Below are 18,631 nucleotides of genomic sequence, written 5' to 3' on the forward strand. Positions count from 1 at the left end.
GGTCCTCCATAGCCGCTGCCCAGTGTTACAGTGGGAGAATCATTTGAGTTGAGCCACATCCTTCTTTATCTGATCTCCTTCCTCTCAGCTGACATGTTTTGTGGCTGAAAACTTTATTGTACCTTTATGAAGTTAAATGTGGTCATAATAGATTAATACATGTTTTTATTGTTACAATATACAGGTAACTAAGTTTGATTTTTATTTAAGCTGGCCATACAAAAAAACTGATTTGTCAGCATATCATGCCAATGTAGACGGGATCCACTGCCAAAATATATGGGAAAAGCTCAATTGAATCCTGATAGCAGACCCTGTGGGACAGTGGGGTTATTCCCATACATATACTGGGGTAGCCTGGCTTTTAACCTGTCCAATCCATTGTTTTTCTTCGAGAAAAGTGGAACCAGAGACCTTTGGTAGCCGCTGATTTTCCTGTATGCGTTAAAATAAAATGTGGTCAGAGGTAATAGCTGTCAGTCAAACACTTATTTAACTGACCGTTTAGAAATTTAGAAAAAAAAATTCCCACACTCAGGCCCACATTTTAGGGTCTGTAATACATACACCATAGGGATCTAAGTTCAGTTCAGTATGTAAATGTTTCTGAAATAGGTTACATCGAATTAGAACAATAAAGTAAATAAAGATTGAATGAGAGAAAAATAAATAAATCAGTGGGTTGGAATCTAAGGGCCATTTTCCACCTGTCAATTATCGGGCAAATGAGCGCTGACAGAATCCTCGTTCCCAATAATTGCCCTGTGTAAAGGCAAACGCTTGTTCATCGCCTGATAGTTTCATTTTATGTGCCTTATTATTGTTGTCTGTCATGTGTAAACAGGGAGACATGCTGCCGACATCATAGAAATGTATGGGGACGAGCGATTGTAGTAATGATCGCTCGTTCCCATACTAGCTCCTTTTGAGAAGAGCAAACGAGCAGTCTCATTTATCGGCGCCTGTTTACACGGCTCACGTAAAGCTACCCTAATGGCAATACCTGGCTGGAATTAGTTTGTTCACTTGTATTGGTTTTCACCTCCAAAAACAGTGATAGTATAAATGGCATCTAAACCTAGACTCTGTATCTGTGCTTGAGATATCAGGATTAGCAATGATGAGCCCCATTGGGGACAGGGACTGTTGTGAGAAATGCATTCTCAGTACCGTGCTGTGGAATAGGTCATTGTTAAATAAATAAAAAGATATATAGGAAGCAATGATTAATTATGAAATCCACATCAATTCAGTGTAAGCAGCGCTGCACTCTCACGTATGCCGGGGCTTTGAGAGCCCCGCAATACACCCCCCACTGTAGATAGCGCCACACACAACCCCCTGTAGATACTGCCACATAAGCTCCCTATAGGAGCAGAATCCCCAGCCAGCGATCTACCCGGGGATTCCTCTTCTAGAGAGAGCCCCAGACGTCTCTCCATCCCCTTGTAGATAGTGCCACCACTGTAGATAGCAACCCTTCCCACTGTAGATCGCGCCAACTCTAGGACCGGAATCCGCGGTTAGATCGATCTCATCATTTGGACAGTGGTGTCAGGGTCTCTCTCTCGGAACGGAAACGGGGATTCTGCTACTGGAGAAGCCCCTGCCTCACTATCCATATACAGTGAAGGAAATAAGTATTTGATCCCTTGCTGATTTTGTAAGTTTGCCCACTGTCAAAGTCATGAACAGTCTATAATTTTTAGGCTAGGTTAATTTTACCAGTGAGAGATAGATTATATAAAAAAAAAATAAAAAAATAAAAAAATCACATAGTCAAAATTATATATATTTATTTGCATTGTGCACAGAGAAATAAGTATTTGATCCCCTACCAACCATTAAGAGTTCAGCCTCCTCCAGACCAGTTACACGCTCCAAATCAACTTGGTGCCTGCATTAACCCCTTAAGGACGCAGCCTAGTTTGGGCCTTAAGGCTCAGAGCCCATTTTTCAAATCTGACATATTTCACTTTATATGGTAATAACGTCGGAATGCTTAAACCTATCCAAGCGATTCTGAGATTGTTTTCTCGTGACACTTTGGGCTTCATGTTTGTGGTAAAATTTGGTCGATATATTCAGTCTTTATTTGTGAAAAATTGCAAAATTTAGAGAAAATTTACAAAAAATAGCATTTTTCAGAATTTAAATGTATCTGCTTGAAAAACAGACGGTTATACCACCAAAAATAGTTACTAGTTCACATTTCCCATATGTCTACTTTAGATTGGCATCGTTTTTTGAACATTATTTTATTTTTCTTGGACGTTACAAGGCTTAGAACATAAACAGCAATTTCTCAAATTCTTAAGAAAATTTCAAAAGCCTTTTTTTGAAGGTGCCAGTTCAGTTCTGAAGTGGATTTGAGGGGCCTATGTATTAGAAACCCCCATAAAACACCCCATTTTAAAAACTAGACCCCTCAAAGTATTCAAAACAGCATATAGAAAGTTTTTTAACCCTTCAGGCATTTCACAGGAATTAAAGCAAAGTGGAAATGAAATTTGCAAATTTAATTTTTTCTGCTGACTTTCAATTTTATTCAATTTTTTTTTAGTAACAGAGAAGGTTTTACCAGAGAAATACTACTAAATATGTATTGTCCAGATTCTGCAGTTTTTAGAAATGTCCCACATGTGCCTCTAGTGCGCTCGTGGACTAAAACACAAGCCCTAGAAGCAAAGAAGCACCTAGTGCATTTTGAGGCCTCTTTTTTATTAGAATATATTTTAGGCAGCATGCCAGGTTTGAAGAGGTGTTGAGGTATCAAAACAATGGAAACCCACCAGAAGTGACCCCATTTTGGAAATTACACCCCTCAAGGAATTCATTTATGGTTTTTGTTATCATTTTGACCGCACAGTTTTTTCACAGCACCTATTTGAATTGGGCTGTGAAATGAAAAAAATGATATTTTTTCCAATAAGATGTCATTTTTGATCAAAATTTCTTATTTTCACAGGGAACAACATACCCCATTTTGTTGCCCAATTTGTCCTTAGTGCGGCAATACCCCATTTGTGGTGATAAACTGCCGTTTGGGCCCATGGGAGGGCTCAGACGGAAAGGAGCGCTATGTGTTTGTTGGAGTCCAGATTTTGCTGGATTGGTTTTCGGGTGCCATGTCGCATTTGCAGAGGCCCAGAGGTATCAAAGCAATGGAAACCAACCAGAAGTGACCCCATTTTGGAAACTACACCCCTCAAGGAATTCATTTATGGTTTTTGTTATCATTTTGACTGCACAGTTTTTTCACAGCATCTATTTGAATTGGGCTGTGAAATGAAAAAAATGATATTTTTTCCAATAAGATGTCATTTTTTATCAAAATTTCTTATTTTCACAGGGAACAACATACCCCATTTTGTTGCCCAATTTGTCCATAGTGCGGCAATACCCCATTTGTGGTGATAAACTGCCGTTTGGGCCCATGGGAGGGCTCAGACGGAAAGGAGCGCTATGTGTTTGTTGGAGTCCAGATTTTGCTGGATTGGTTTTCGGGTGCCATGTCGCATTTGCAGAGGCCCAGAGGTATCAAAACAATGGAAACCCACCAGAAGTGACCCCATTTTGGAAACTACACCCCTCAAGGAATTCATTTATGGTTTTTGTTATCATTTTGACAGCACAGTTTTTTCAGAGCACCTATTTGAATTGGGCTGTGAAATTTAAAAAATGATATTTTTTCCAATAAGATGTCATTTTTGATCAAAATTTCTTATTTTCACAAGGAACAACATACCCCATTTTGTTGCCCAATTTGTCCTTAGTGCGGCAATACCCCATTTGTGGTGATAAACTGCCGTTTGGGCCCATGGGAGGGCTCAGAAGAAAAGGACCACCATTTGGCCTACTGGAGCTTTTCTGGTGCTAAGTCATGTATGCAGAAGCCCCTGAGGTACCAGTACAGTTGAAACCCCCGAGAAGTGACCCCATTTTAAAAACTACACCCCTTAAGACATTCATCTAGAGGTGTAGTAAGCATTTTGACCCCACAGGTACTGTGTAAAAGATAATGCGCAGCAGATGGTGCAGTGTGAGATTTGCAATTTTATATATATATATGCCATTTCAGTGTCCAATATAGTGTGCCCAGCATGCGCCACCGGAGATATACACCCCTTAAATTGTAATGTGGGTTCTCCTGGGTACGGCAATACCCTACATGTGGCTGTTATCAGCTGCCTGGGCATACGGCAGGGCTCAGAAGGGAAAGATGAGGGGGGTAAGCTGTGCGGAGTGCATCAGGGTAAATTAAAAATCAAGGGATGTATGATACATTTTAAAACAATCTTTTATACAGAGCTCTGGTTTTTCGAGACACGTGTCACATTGGTATATTGTGTTCTTCCTTATCCCCCTCTTATAGCAGACACTGCACCTCTTTTGACTCTTTCCCTTTCCACCGGTTTGGGGAACCTCTCCTGGAAAGTGTTGCCCTGGTACGATGCGTGTGGCCTCGCTTCCAGAAGTACTGGGTGCCCCCCCTTCCTGGTCCCTAAAGATTAGATCTTGAAATTCCAGGAAAGTTCCCCTCTGGCCTGAACATCGACGTAGCACGTACACATTGTACAATGCCATCTGTATGATGTGCCCGGCCAGCTTCTTATACCACACCGCATGGCGCTGTAGGGCTTCAGGACTTGATTTGACAAATCCATCCCTCCCATGTACCTATTGTAGTCCAGGATGCAGTCTGGTTTGCGGGTGGCCTTTCCTTCATATATCCTAAATCTGTAGGTATACCCTGATGCCCTCTCGCAGCTTATACATCTTCACGCCATACCTTGCCCTCTTACCTGGCAGGTACTGGCGGAATTGAACCCTCCCTTTAAAATGTACCAGGGACTCATCAATAGAAAAACACTTCTCGGGGGTGTATGCTTGGGAAAACCGGGCACTGAAACGGTCTAATAGGGGTCTCCGTTTATCCAAACGGTCAAAACTGGGGTCATCTCGGGGTGGGCACGGCTCATTATCAGTATAATGTAAGAAGCGAAGTATTGCCTCATTTATTTATTTTTTTAGGTTCCAGTTCATTTCTGAAGTTGCTTTGAGGGGCCCATATATTAGAAACCCCTATCAAACACCCCATTTTAGAAACTAGACCCCTCAAAGTTTTCACAACAGCATTTAGAAAGTTTATGAACCCTTTAGGTGTTTCACAGAAATTTAGAGCAAAGTAGAGGTGAAATTTACTCTTTTTATACCATTTTTTTTATAACACAAAAGGATTTATCAGAGAAACACAACTCAATACTTATTGCCCAGATTCTGCAGTTTTGAGAAATATCCCACATGTGGCCCTCGGGCGGTAATGGACTGAAGCACCGGCCTCCGAAGCAAAGGAGCACCTAGTGGATTTTGAGCCCTCTTTTTTATTAGGCACCATGTCCGGTTTGAAGAGGTCTTGTGGTGCCAAAACATTGGAAACCCCCCAAAAGTGACCCCAATTTGGAAACTAGACCCCTTGAGGAATCCATTGTAGTTTTCTTGGGGTGCATGCGGCTTTTTGATCAGTTTTTATTCCATTTTTAGGTGGCGTGGTGACTAATAAACAGCAATTCTACTATTGTTTTTGTATACTTTTTTTTTTACAGCGTTCACCGTGCACTATAAATGACATATTCACTTTATTCTGCGGGGCGATACGATCACGTCGATACCAGATGTTTATAGTTTTTTTATGTCTTATGGCGTTTGCACAATAAAATACGTTTTGTAAACAATCATTCACTTTTTGTGTTACCTTATTCTAAGAGCCAGAACGTTTTTATTTTTCAATCAATAAAGCCGTGCGAGGACTTATTTTTTGCGTAACGAACTGTAGTTTCGATCAGGACCATTTTTCGGTACATGCGACTTTTTGATCTCTTTTTATTCCATTTTTTGGGAGGTGAAGTGACCAAAGAATTGTGATTGTGGTACGGTTTATCAATATATTTTTTTACGGCGTTCACCGTGCGGGATAAATAACAAAATAATTTTGTAGTTCAGGCCGTTACGGACGTGGCGATACCAATTATGTATAGTTTATTTGTTTGTTTATATATTTTTATTAATAATAAAGGACTGATAAGGGAAAAAGTGGGACTTTTACTTTTATTACTTTTAAAACTTTTATTTTCTTATTTTTACACATCTTTTTTTTACTTTTTTTTTACTTTATTACTTTGTCCCACTAGGGGACATGAGGGCAGGAGGCCCTGATCGCTATTCTAATACACTGCACTACATGCGTAGTGCAGTGTATTAGAGCTGTCAGCTACTCACTGACAGCAAGCATAGTGGGTCCTGACGTTGTCAGGACCCACTAGGCTTCCGTCTATGGCATAGCCGGACGCCATTGTTTGGTGTCCGGTTGCCATAGTCACCATCGCCGGCCGCTATCGTGTAGCAGGCCGGCGATGGCGGATTAACCCCTAAGAAGCCGCGATCGCTATTGAACGCGGCTTCTGAGGGGTTAATCGGCGGGGGAGCTCCGCGATCGGTCCCGGCACATTGAGCAGTGATAGTCTGCTGTCGGAAACAGCAGCTATCACAGCTCATGAACGCGCCCCGCGCGAACGGCGCCGTGTTTACTCCATGACCTACTATTAGGTCACTGAGCGCGAACGCTACAGTTAGCATGACCTAATAGTAGGTCATGGAGCGTTAAGGGGTTAAAGACAGCTGTCTTACATGGTCACCTGTATAAAAGACTCCTGTCCACAGACTCAATTAATCAGTCTGACTCTAACCTCTACAACATGGGCAAGACCAAAGAGCTTTCTAAGGATGTCAGGGACAAGATCATAGACCTGCACAAGGCTGGAATGGGCTACAAAACCATAAGTAAGACGCTGGGTGAGAAGGAGACAACTGTTGGTGCAATAGTAAGAAAATGAAAGACATACAAAATGACTGTCAATTGACATCGATCTGGGGCTCCATGCAAAATCTCACCTCGTGGGGTATCCTTGATCCTGAGGAAGGTGAGAGCTCAGCCAAAAACTACACGGGGGGAACTTGTTAATGATCTCAAGGCAGCTGGGACCAGTCACCAAGAAAACCATTGGTAACACATTACGCCGTAATGGATTAAAATCCTGCAGTGCCCGCAAGTTGCCCCTGCTCAAGAAGGCACATGTACAGGCCCGTCTGAAGTTTGCAAATGAACATCTGGATGATTCTGAGAGTGATTGGGAGAAGGTGCTGTGGTCAGATGAGACTAAAATTTAGCTCTTTGGCATTAACTCAACTCGCCGTGTTTGGAGGAAGAGAAATGCTGCCTATGACCCAAAGAACACCATCCCCACTGTCAAGCATGGAGGTGGAAACATTATGTTTTGGGGGTGTTTCTCTGCTAAGGGCACAGGACTACTTCACCGCATCAATGGGAGAATGGATTGAGCCATGAACCGTCAAATCCTGAGTGACAACCTCCTTCCCTCCACCAGGACATTAAAAATGGCTCGAGGCTGGGTCTTCCAGCACGACAATGACGCGAAACATACAGCCAAGGCAACAAAGGAGTGGCTCAAAAAGAAGCACATTAAGGTCATGGAGTGGCCTAGCCAGTCTCCAGACCTTAATCCCATCGAAAACTTATGGAGGGAGCTGAAGATCCGAGTTGCCAAGCGACAGCCTCGAAATCTTAATGATTTACAGATGATCTGCAAAGAGGAGTGTGCCAAAATTCCATCTAACATGTGTGCAAACCTCATCATCAACTACAAAAAACGTCTGACTGATTTGCTTGCCAACAAGGGTTTTGCCACCAAGTATTAAGTCTTGTTTGCCAAAGGGATCAAATACTTATTTCTCTGTGCACAATGCAAATAAATATATATAATTTTGACAATGTGATTTTTTGTTTTTTTTTTAATTATAATCTATCTCTCACTGGTAAAATTAACCTAGCCTAAAAATTCTAGACTGTTCATGTCTTTGACAGTGGGCAAACTTACAAAATCAGCAAGGGATCAAATACTTATTTCCTTCACTGTATTTTCCAGTGCAGTCAGGGGCTACTCCTGGAGCAGAATCCCCCCCCGGCCAGAGCGCTGCCAACGCTCTGGCAGTGGTGCTACCTACAGATGGAGTGGCACTATCTGCAGGGGGGTAGTGCTATCTACATGGGCACCGTGGCATTATATGGGCACTACCTAGCGCTCACTGTGGTGCTATCTTCATGGGCACTATCTACAGTGGGAACTGTGGCACTATTTACAGTGGGCAATGTGGCGCTATCTACAGTGGTATTGTGTCACTATCTACATGGGCACTGTGGTGTTTTAAAGGTGGCTGGGATAAAAAAAACATAGCTAATAAAATTCATCCAGTCTTTTGAAAAATGGATGACAAATGGCAGTTAAGAACGGTCAGACGGCCGGGAAATGGATTAAAATTTTGAGACACCCTAATGCAAAACAGCCATGAAAAACAGAGTTGATCCATTGTTATCTGTCCTTTTTTTCACGGTCGTGTGAATATAGCCTTAAAGCCCTCTTCACTCTCCCCTCACAGTGATACAGGGTGACGGAGAGAGAAGATGACTAATTGTTAGAGCTGAAACTGTGTCTGTGTGTATGTGTATACATACATAAATAAATACATACATACATACATACATACATGCGCACACACACACACAAAATAAATATATACATATATAATGAAAGAAAGAGAAAAGCAGCACAGCTACAGCAGTGGGTGCAAACCTCCTGGGTTGAGGCTAAGAACCCTTGTGAATACAAAAGTTCAAATGAAGAGGCAGCACTCCAAGAAAATTGGTAAAAAAAGGTGGTGTTTTATTCACCCCACAGGCAGGCAACGTTTTGATCCGTCTCAATGGGATCTTTGTCAAGCCTTTTTATGCCTTTGTCATGCCTCTTTATTTGAACTTAAATGTATACACATATATATATATATATATATATATATATATATATATACACACACACACACACACACACACACATACATATACACACACATACATACTCACAATATAGAGAAAAATATATTAAAAAAATTACAAAAAAAAGTGTTTTTTTCCCACATTTTTTGTGATTTGTCTGCTCATAATAAAAATTAAGAACATGAAATTAATTAAACTAATCTAGAAAATAAAAGCCTCATAAGACTGGTAAAAAAAAAAAAATAGTTGTCATATTCAAAAGCGTTTGCAAAGCAAAGATATTATCGTTTAAAGACGTGCATATCAGAAATGGAAAATTTGACCTGGACACCGGGGTAACAATGACCCTTGGTCATGAAAGGGTTAGTGTACGTCACAACGAATTATTGCTAATAAAAACGTACTTAAACAAGTTGCACATCAGTAAAATATAAAAAATAAATGTATTGACTTTATTACAAGAGACAATGTTTCAAAATACATTAAAATGGGTAGTGAATTATCCTACGTGTCCAAACACAAAATAAATATCACAGGGAAACAAGAACATCTAATAGCCCAAGAAAGATTTTCAGTTATCATTATGAGGGGTTACAAGAAAGAAAAATGTTAGATCCGTGCCTAGTAACTTGGAAGGGTTAAGATTTTAGAGATGTGTTAAACTGGAAAGCATTTGAAAAGAGGGTGAGGAATGGTACTAGTAAAGTGAAGGGGTTGGAAACCACAAACAAGCTCCTCATGGTGGAATATATCAGTAGGAGCTGCTGGACGGTGGCTGCTATAGACCGTTATATATCAGTAGAGCTGCTGGACGGTGTCTGCTATAGACAGTTATATATGAGTTGAGCTGCTGGACGGTGGCCGCTATAGACAGTTATATATGAGTTGAGCTGCTGGACGGTGGCCGCTATAGACCGTTATATATCAGTAGAGCTGCTGGACGGTGTCTGCTATAGACAGTTATATATGAGTTGAGCTGCTGGACGGTGGCCGCTATAGACAGTTATATATCAGTAGAGCTGCTGGACGGTGGCTGCTATAAACAGTTATATATCAGTAGAGCTGCTGGACGGTGGCTGCTATAGACAGTTATATATGAGTAAAGCTGCTGGACGGTGGCTGCTATAGACAGTTATATATGAGTAGAGCTGCTGGACGATGGCTGCTATAGACAGTTATATATCAGTAGAGCTGCTGGACGGTGGCTGCTATAGACAGTTATATATCAGTAGAGCTGCTGGACGGTGGCTGCTATAGACAGTTATATATCAGTAGAGCTGCTGGACGGTGGCTGCTATAGACAGTTATATATCAGTAGAGCTGCTGGACGGTGGCTGCTATAGACAGTTATGTATGAGTAGAGCTGCTGGACGGTGGCTGCTATAGACAGTTATATATGAGTAGAGCTGCTGGACGGTGGCTGCTATAGACAGTTATATATCATTAGAGCTGCTGGACGGTCGCTGCTATAGACAGTTATATATGAGTAGAGCTGCTGGACGGTGGCTGCTATAGACAGTTATATATGAGTAAAGCTGCTGGACGGTGGCTGCTATAGACAGTTATATATGAGTAGAGCTGCTGGACGGTGGCTGCTATAGACAGTTATATATCAAAACAGATAAAACCAAGGGGACATGTATACAAAACCACCAAAAAAGGCCATACTTACAAATGGACACAGCCAGGTCAGAAACGCTGGACGGTGGCTGCTATAGACAGTTATATATGAGTAGAGCTGCTGGACGGTGGCTGCTATAGACAGTTATATATGAGTAGAGCTGCTGGACGGTGGCTGCTATAGACAGTTATGTATGAGTAGAGCTGCTGGACGGTGGCTGCTATAGACAGTTATATATGAGTAGAGCTGCTGGACGGTGGCTGCTATAGACAGTTATATATCATTAGAGCTGCTGGACGGTCGCTGCTATAGACAGTTATATATCAGTAGAGCTGCTGGACGGTGGCTGCTATAGACAGTTATATATCATTAGAGCTGCTGGACGGTGGCTGCTATAGACAGTTATGTATGAGTAGAGCTGCTGGACGGTGGCTGCTATAGACAGTTATATATGAGTAGAGCTGCTGGACGGTGGCTGCTATAGACAGTTATATATCATTAGAGCTGCTGGACGGTGGCTGCTATAGACAGTTATATATGAGTAGAGCTGCTGGACGGTGGCTGCTATAGACAGTTATATATGAGTAAAGCTGCTGGATGGTGGCTGCTATAGACAGTTATATATGAGTAGAGCTGCTGGACGGTGGCTGCTATAGACAGTTATATATGAGTAGAGCTGCTGGACGGTGGCTGCTATAGACAGTTATATATCAGTAGAGCTGCTGGATGGTGGCCGCTATAGACAGTTATATATGAGTAGAGCTGCTGGACGGTGGCTGCTATAGACAGTTATATATCAGTAGAGCTGCTGGATGGTGGCTGCTATAGACAGTTATATATGAGTAGAGCTGCTGGACGGTGGCTGCTATAGACAGTTATATATGAGTAGAGCTGCTGGACGGTGGCTGCTATAGACAATTATATATCAGTAGAGCTGCTGGACGGTGGCTGCTATAGACAGTTATATATGAGTAGAGCTGCTGGACGGTGGCTGCTATAGACAGTTATATATCAGTAGAGCTGCTGGACGGTGGCTGCTATAGACAGTTATATATCAAAACAGATAAAACCAAGGGGACATATATACAAAAACACCAAAAAAGGCCATACTTACAAATGGACACAGCCAGGTTAGAAACGCTGATGAAGGATAGCGAGCAGGTGCTTTAAATAATAATAGCCACTCCCACTAGTCTTGAGGGGAGTGGTGTGTGGTGCATGGGATGTGTAGTAAGAAATAATAAATGAATAGTGTATGTGCAAGTGTAATAATATAAGTGAAATATAGGGGGCAGTAATGAGTAAAGTGCCTCAATACAAATAAATGAATAATGGGGTGCAAGTGTGTGAAACATGGAGGGATAGTGTGTACGTCATGAGGCGCAACGTGTATAGCCAGGTAGAAGCCTATTTGTGACGCCTTGATAATTCATAGCGCGGGCTACCCTGCTTGCTATGCCAAACAACAACACACCATGCTCTCCCAGCATCAAAGACCCGGCTGTGTCCAAAAGAGGCAAATATAAGTAATAATGAAAAATACCTGGGGTATTAGTGATAATTTTGGCCAAAAGGACGCAAGCTCGCAATCCACGACAAGGATCCCCAGACTTGCGAGTACCTAACTCCATAACTGGAACAAAAAGCTCCTGATGCACAGACAAAACAGATAAAACCAAGGGGACATATATACAAAAACACCAAAAAAGGCCATACTTACAAATGGACACAGCCAGGTCAGAAACGCTGGACGGTGGCTGCTATAGACAGTTATATATGAGTAGAGCTGCTGGACGGTGGCTGCTATAGACCGTTATATATGAGTAGAGCTGCTGGACGGTGGCTGCTATAGACAGTTATGTATGAGTAGAGCTGCTGGACGGTGGCTGCTATAAACAGTTATATATCAGTAGAGCTGCTGGACGGTGGCCGCTATAGAAGAGGCTGGACGCAGCCTGCAGGGCTTAAGGGGAAGCCTCCATGACCTCACTGGTAGGGAAAGGGTTAATAGGTAAGGGAGAGTTGGAGGGAGAGTTAGGAGGAGGTGGAGGAGGGACAAGGAGGAGTCAGGGGGCCGTTGCTGAGCTTCCCGCTGTTTGCGGCATTGAGCCGGAAGCAGCGGGAGGAGTAACACAGGGAGAGACAAGCTCCCCGTTGCCCGCGCTTATAACAATGTCGGAGGCCGTATTATTAGAGCGGCTGCGTGCCGCTGATGTGCACCACGGTCCCGGATGGCTTGAGGAGACCGTGGCTGCATTAACTAGGATCCCGGACGCCGTTTCGCCACGCCAGGCCCGGCGTTCGGGGTCTGTTGCAGGGGACAGGCTCCCCTCCCCCGGCCCCCTTACTAGCATTACTATGGCAGCGGGGGGGGAGTCGGCAACAACCGCTCCTGCTCGGAGCAGGCTGAGAGCGTTGCCGGGGGTGACGGCGACTCAGGCCGGGTCGACCCGTCCCTCCCGGCGGTCCCGACCTCCAGAGCGCCTCAGTCCTGAGGCAGTCCCGCGGACACGGCGTCGCAGAGGGAGCCCGATCTCGGACGCTGCAGGCCAGGCAGCTGGGAGGACCGCCCCTTCCCAGGCCCTGCGTCCTGGCAGGAATCCCAAGCCGCGACGGGGTCCGGCGGTAAGCAGGGAGTCGCAGGCCGGGCTCCCTGTCACCCCTCCCCCATCGGATGGAAGATTCGGAGGACAAGGTACGGCCGCCCCGCCTGGTGATGTTCCGGCCAGGGGGCAGGCTTCTTCAGGATCAGCGAGACGGACGTCTAGATCTGCAGCGACGTCGAGGCAACAGGTCCGGTCGGAAGTCTGGGTCCCGGCGGTCGGGCGGCAGGTTGCCGGCCCATCGGTCAGCGCGTCCTCATCCCCGTTCCGAAGATGTCGTTTGGATGGACAGTCGTCGGCGAGAGAAGAGCTGGAGGAAGGTGAACTGGACGTGTATCGTCGAGGTCAGGATGGTCCGGCTGACGGGAACACAGCGCCTGTGCAGCCCGGTGAGTGTATAACTCCATCATTGTCATATCCAGCGATTTTTATGTCGGGTATCGGCGGGGGGGCTGCTAGCGTCGCATCGGTGGCCGGTAGTGGCGCGGGCGGGCGCGATGGCGCGGGTTTGGCAGACTTAGTGGGTTGCTTGAGAGAGCTGGTCGGGCGCCTAGATAGGGCGGTGGCGCCGGTAGTCACGGAAGTGGCCCCGGCGGTAGTTTGGGAGGGTCCCAGGGAAGGGGGATTGTTACAAGCGCGGCCCGTAACGGCGGTTAGAGAGGCGGTCGCGGTGTCGGTACAGACCGAGGCGCAAAAAGATGGCGATCGGGTGCGTATTGATGATCGCGCTCGTGGTGAGGTGTATGTGTGTTTCGAAGGTCCGTTGGGGGCGCATTTAAAGCAGGAGGTGCGCGAGCGGATCTGGAAAGACGAATATGTAGAGATTTTTTCTCTCTTGCAGTTCGCTAAATTTAATTTGGATAAGAGCAAGCGGGACGAGAGTAAAAAGGACGAGGAGGAACGGCGGCGGTATAGGCTTATCCCGCAGACGTTCGTTAATTGGTCGCAGGCGTTCGCCATATTAGCCAGTGTGATAGGGGAAAAGGCGCCGGAAAATTGTTCGGCGTTGTTTTGTTATTTTGATGCTATTGGGGAGGCTCATAGGGCGTATGGGGGCCAGGCGTGGCTGCGATACGACGAGCAATTCCGTCAGCGAAAAGCGGTTCGGCCGGCGATTCGGTGGGACCAGAAGGATATTGCTCTCTGGTTACGGGTTACGGCTCCGGTTAGGCAGTCCTTTCCCGGGAGCGCCGGCCAAGGAGGCCAGTCTAGTCAGGTTGGACAAGGCGGCGGGGGAAAGGCAGGGTTTTGCTGGCAATTTAATGAAGGCCAGTGCAAGTTCGGGGCCACGTGCAAGTTCAAGCACGTGTGTTCGGAGTGTAATGGTGCATCACACGGGGCGGCGAAATGTATGCGGAAAAGGAGGTCAGGGAACCAGTCCTCCGCGGCTGGTCAAGGGGGTGTCACCGGTGAGGGTGGAAAAGATGGCCCCTTATCTAAATGAGTATCCGGACAGGGCGGCGGCTAAGTTGCTTTACGAGGGTTTTCGTGTTGGTTTCGTTATTCCCCCGCCTCCTTATGAGGTTCCGGTTACGCGGAGGAATTTAAAATCGGCTTACTCGCATGCCAAGGTCGTGTCGGACAAATTGTTAAAAGAAGTTTCGTTGGGTCGCATGTCAGGGCCTTTTGTTGAGTCGCCAGTAAAAGATTTAGTTGTGTCCCCGTTGGGTATTGTTCCTAAGCGCGAGCCCGTAAAATTTCGTTTAATTCAACACTTATCGTATCCCAAGGGTTCGTCGGTAAACGACGGGATAGATCACGAGTTGTGCTCCGTAGCCTATACCTCATTCGATAAGGCGGTGGGGTTAGTGCGGGCTGCGGGTCCGGGCGCGCTGCTAGCAAAAAACCGAAATCGAGGCGGCGTTCAGGTTGTTGCCAGTTCATCCAGAAAGCCAACGGCTGTTGGGCTGTTTTTGGAATGGGGCCTTTTATGTGGATCGGTGCCTTCCGATGGGGTGTTCCCTTTCTTGTGCGTACTTCGAGGCGTTTAGTAGCTTCGTGGAGTGGGTAGCGAGGGGAGTATCCGGGGTCGACTCGTTGATCCATTACTTAGATGATTTCTTGTGCGTTGGCCCGGGGGGTTCGCCGGTTTGCGGTAATTTGCTTTATGCACTACAGAAGGGTGCGAGGGATTTTGGGATCCCTTTGGCGCCAGAAAAAACGGAGGGCCCAGTAGCGACGATTTGTTTTTTGGGAATTGAAATAGATTCGGTGGCAATGGAGTGTCGTCTCCCTGCGGATAAGCTGGGTGCTTTGAGGCTGGAGGTACGGCGGGCTTGTAGACTGAAGAAAATGACGCTGCGGGAGCTTCAGTCGCTGCTGGGGAAGTTGAATTTCGCCTGCCGGATTATGCCAATGGGGAGGGTGTTTGGTAGACGGTTGGCAGCGGCAACGGCGGGAGTGCGTGCACCGCATCATTTTGTGCGGCTCAAGGAGGAGCATCGAGCTGATCTTCAGGTTTGGGATGACTTCTTGGGCCAGTACAATGGTCGCTCGCTGTGGATGGCCCCAGCGCAGGATACGAGTGATTTGAATAATTTTACGGATGCGGCTGGGGCGGGCGGTTTTGGAGCTTACGGGGGAGGTCCGTGGTGCGCAGGTCAATGGCCGGCTAGTTGGGTGTCCAGCGGACTCACGCGGAATCTGGCCCTGCTCGAGCTGTTCCCCATCGTGGTGGCGGCAACCATTTGGGGGGACAGGCTCAGGGATAAGAAGGTTCGTTTTTACTGCGACAACATGTGGGTGGTGCTGGCCATTAATAACATCACGGCGTCCTCTCCTCCTGTAGTTCAATTGTTGCGACATTTAGTGTTGGTATGTTTGTCGTTGAACGCGTGGGTGGTGGCGGTGCATGTGCCGGGGGTACGGAATTGCATCGCTGATGCTCTTTCTCGCTCGCAGTGGGACCGGTTTCGGCAATTGGCACCGGGAGCGGAACGTCTCGGTTTGGCTTGTCCGGAACATCTTTGGGATCTGGTCTCGGTCCCGTAGAACAACTGGTACAAAGGTCTTTGGCGCGCACGACGTGGAGTGCTTATTCTGCTTGTTGGAGGCAGTGGGAGGAGTGGGTAAGAGAGTTGGGTGACGTCAATACGGATAGAGACAGGTTGGTGGCACTTTTGTACTGGTTAGGGGACGCCTGGGAGGCGGGATTTTCAGTGGCAAAGGTGAACCGGTTCATATCTGCGGTGGCGTTTGGTTTTAAGTTACGAGGCTTTCAAGATGTATCTAAGGAATTTTTGGTGCTACAGGCTTTGAAGGGGTTGGGCCGAGGTAGAGTGGAGGCGGATAGTAGAAGGCCTGTGTCGTTTGCTTTGCTTAGCCAAGTAGGGAAGGGTAAGCTGATAGTTTTGTTCGCCCTCCCGGGGTCGGTTATGTGCCCAGTAGAGTGCATGCGGGGTTTTTTAAGCCGCAAGCGGGGTCTCCAGATTTGCCTTTGTTACGTCATGTGGACGGGTCGTTTGGTCCAGGTTTCAGTTTGGAGATGTATTTAAGGAATGTCTGACGGCGGTTGGTGTCGCGGCGGGCTCATATTCATCTCATTCCTTCAGGATTGGCGCAGCAACTGCAGCGGGGCGCTGGGGGTTGGATGATGAAGGGGTGCGGCGCATTGGTCGTTGGGAGTCCAACTGAGTTAAGTCCTATGTCCGCTCCATTTGTTATGAGGTTGTGGTTAACGCTTAAAAAATGTTTTGTATGGCGGTGTCTAATTGTTTTCCATTTCAGATTCGCCTCCGTGTTTGGTGTGGTTGCTGGGTCATTCGTACGTGCACTGGGTCATTCGTACGTGCCCGGACGGTCGCCAGTTGCGCATTCCGCGACAGGATGCGGTTGTGCATTGGCTGGGATTTAGAGGTATGTCATGGAGCAGGGGGTTGGCAGAATTCCAGACATAGGCCCGGCTTGATAGGGTTCCGGAGGTCTTAGTGTTGCACGTGGGTGGGGATGACTTAGGAGTCTGCCCCTTGCGTGAGTTGGTGCGGGATATCAAACACGATATGTTGGGTTTGTGGGTTTCTTATCCCAAGTTGGTGATAGTGTGGTCGGACATAGTCCCGAGGAAACATTGGCGGTTGGCTAGGTCAGTGAAAGAGTCAATAAGGCTCGCATTAAAGTTAATCGGGCGGTGTCCCGTTTCGTAGCAAAAATCGGGGGCATTTGTGTGCGGCACAGGGATTTGGAGTCAGGAGTGGGGAACTTCTGGAGGGGTGATGGGGTTCATCTGACCGAGGTTGGCATTGATCTTTGGAGCTTGGCGATAGCAGAAGGAATAGAAAGGGCGGTGGTGGTGTGGCGGAACTCACAGGCTTAAGGTGGTCAAGGCCTGTTTCGCTGTGGCGGGGGGAGTCCTTGAGGCCAGTCAGTACAAAATGGTGGGGGGGTCGCATCGGGGGTATGCGTCCCCCAAAAAAGGTACATGGTTGAAGACTTCATCGGGTGTTATCCCTTTGAAGTGGTCTTCTGGTAGAAGGTATATCACTTGAAGGCTTCATCGGGTGTTATCCCTTTGAAGTGGACTTCTAGTGGTCGGTATATCACTTGAGGGCTTCATCGGGTGTTATCCCCTTGAAGTGGACTTCTAGTGGTCGGTATATCACTTGAGGGCTTCATCGGGTGTTATCCCCTTGAAGTGGACTTCTAGTGGTTGGAGCCATCTGCAGAGGTGAACGGTGCTTCCGAGCTGGTTTACGGCTGGAGGTAATTGGTGGTTTGCAGATGGCTAATTCGGTGTGTTCTTAAAAAGGAACATCTGAAGGGGCTTCAAGGACTTCCTCTGCTCGGGTTAATGTTAACGTTAAATTGTTATGTACGATTCTGACCCATGTTGGGTCATGTGAATTATTAGGAGGAATTCTCTGGTGGATTCCTAACTAGTTATCCGAATGTTTCGGATTTAAATTGTTTTGATAAAACTGTGAAATTAATAAACGGCTGCTGTGGCCATTTCACATCCAACCTCGGTGTCACGTGTCTTTCCTAAAGGTGGGGGTGGAGGGATAAGATGGGTAAGGGAAGGTTCATTAACACACGACTCTACTTAGGAAGGTCAAGAAGAGGCTGGACGCAGCCTGCAGGGCTTAAGGGGAAGCCTCCATGACCTCACTGGTAGGGAAAGGGTTAATAGGTAAGGGAGAGTTGGAGGGAGAGTTAGGAGGAGGTGGAGGAGGGACAAGGAGGAGTCAGGGGGCCGTTGCTGAGCTTCCCGCTGTTTGCGGCATTGAGCCGGAAGCAGCGGGAGGAGTAACACAGGGAGAGACAAGCTCCCACCCTCCCGCCCTTTGTTTGTTACCCCTGTGGGTCTTTATGTACGTCCGTTTATGAGTGTTGTCTTTGTTTTGTGTGCTTATTTAACATGTTTTTCCTTTTTTCCCGGAGTAGGTTCTGTTGTCATGGCAGCTGGCGGGGGGAGTCCTTGAGGCCAGTCAGTACAAAATGGTGGGGGGGTCGCATCGGGGGTATGCGTCCCCCAAAAAAGGTACATGGTTGAAGACTTCATCG

General features: G+C 46.4%; 1 protein-coding gene across 3 annotated transcripts in view; it reads right to left on the reverse strand.

The window, feature by feature from the left end:
- Positions 1 to 18,631, reverse strand: part of RNF38 (ring finger protein 38) — a 293,223-nt gene that overhangs the window by 262,799 nt on the left and 11,793 nt on the right. The window lies entirely within an intron of this gene.

This window comes from Rhinoderma darwinii, chromosome 1 (genome assembly GCF_050947455.1).
Source record: "Rhinoderma darwinii isolate aRhiDar2 chromosome 1, aRhiDar2.hap1, whole genome shotgun sequence".
NCBI lineage: Eukaryota > Metazoa > Chordata > Amphibia > Anura > Rhinodermatidae > Rhinoderma > Rhinoderma darwinii.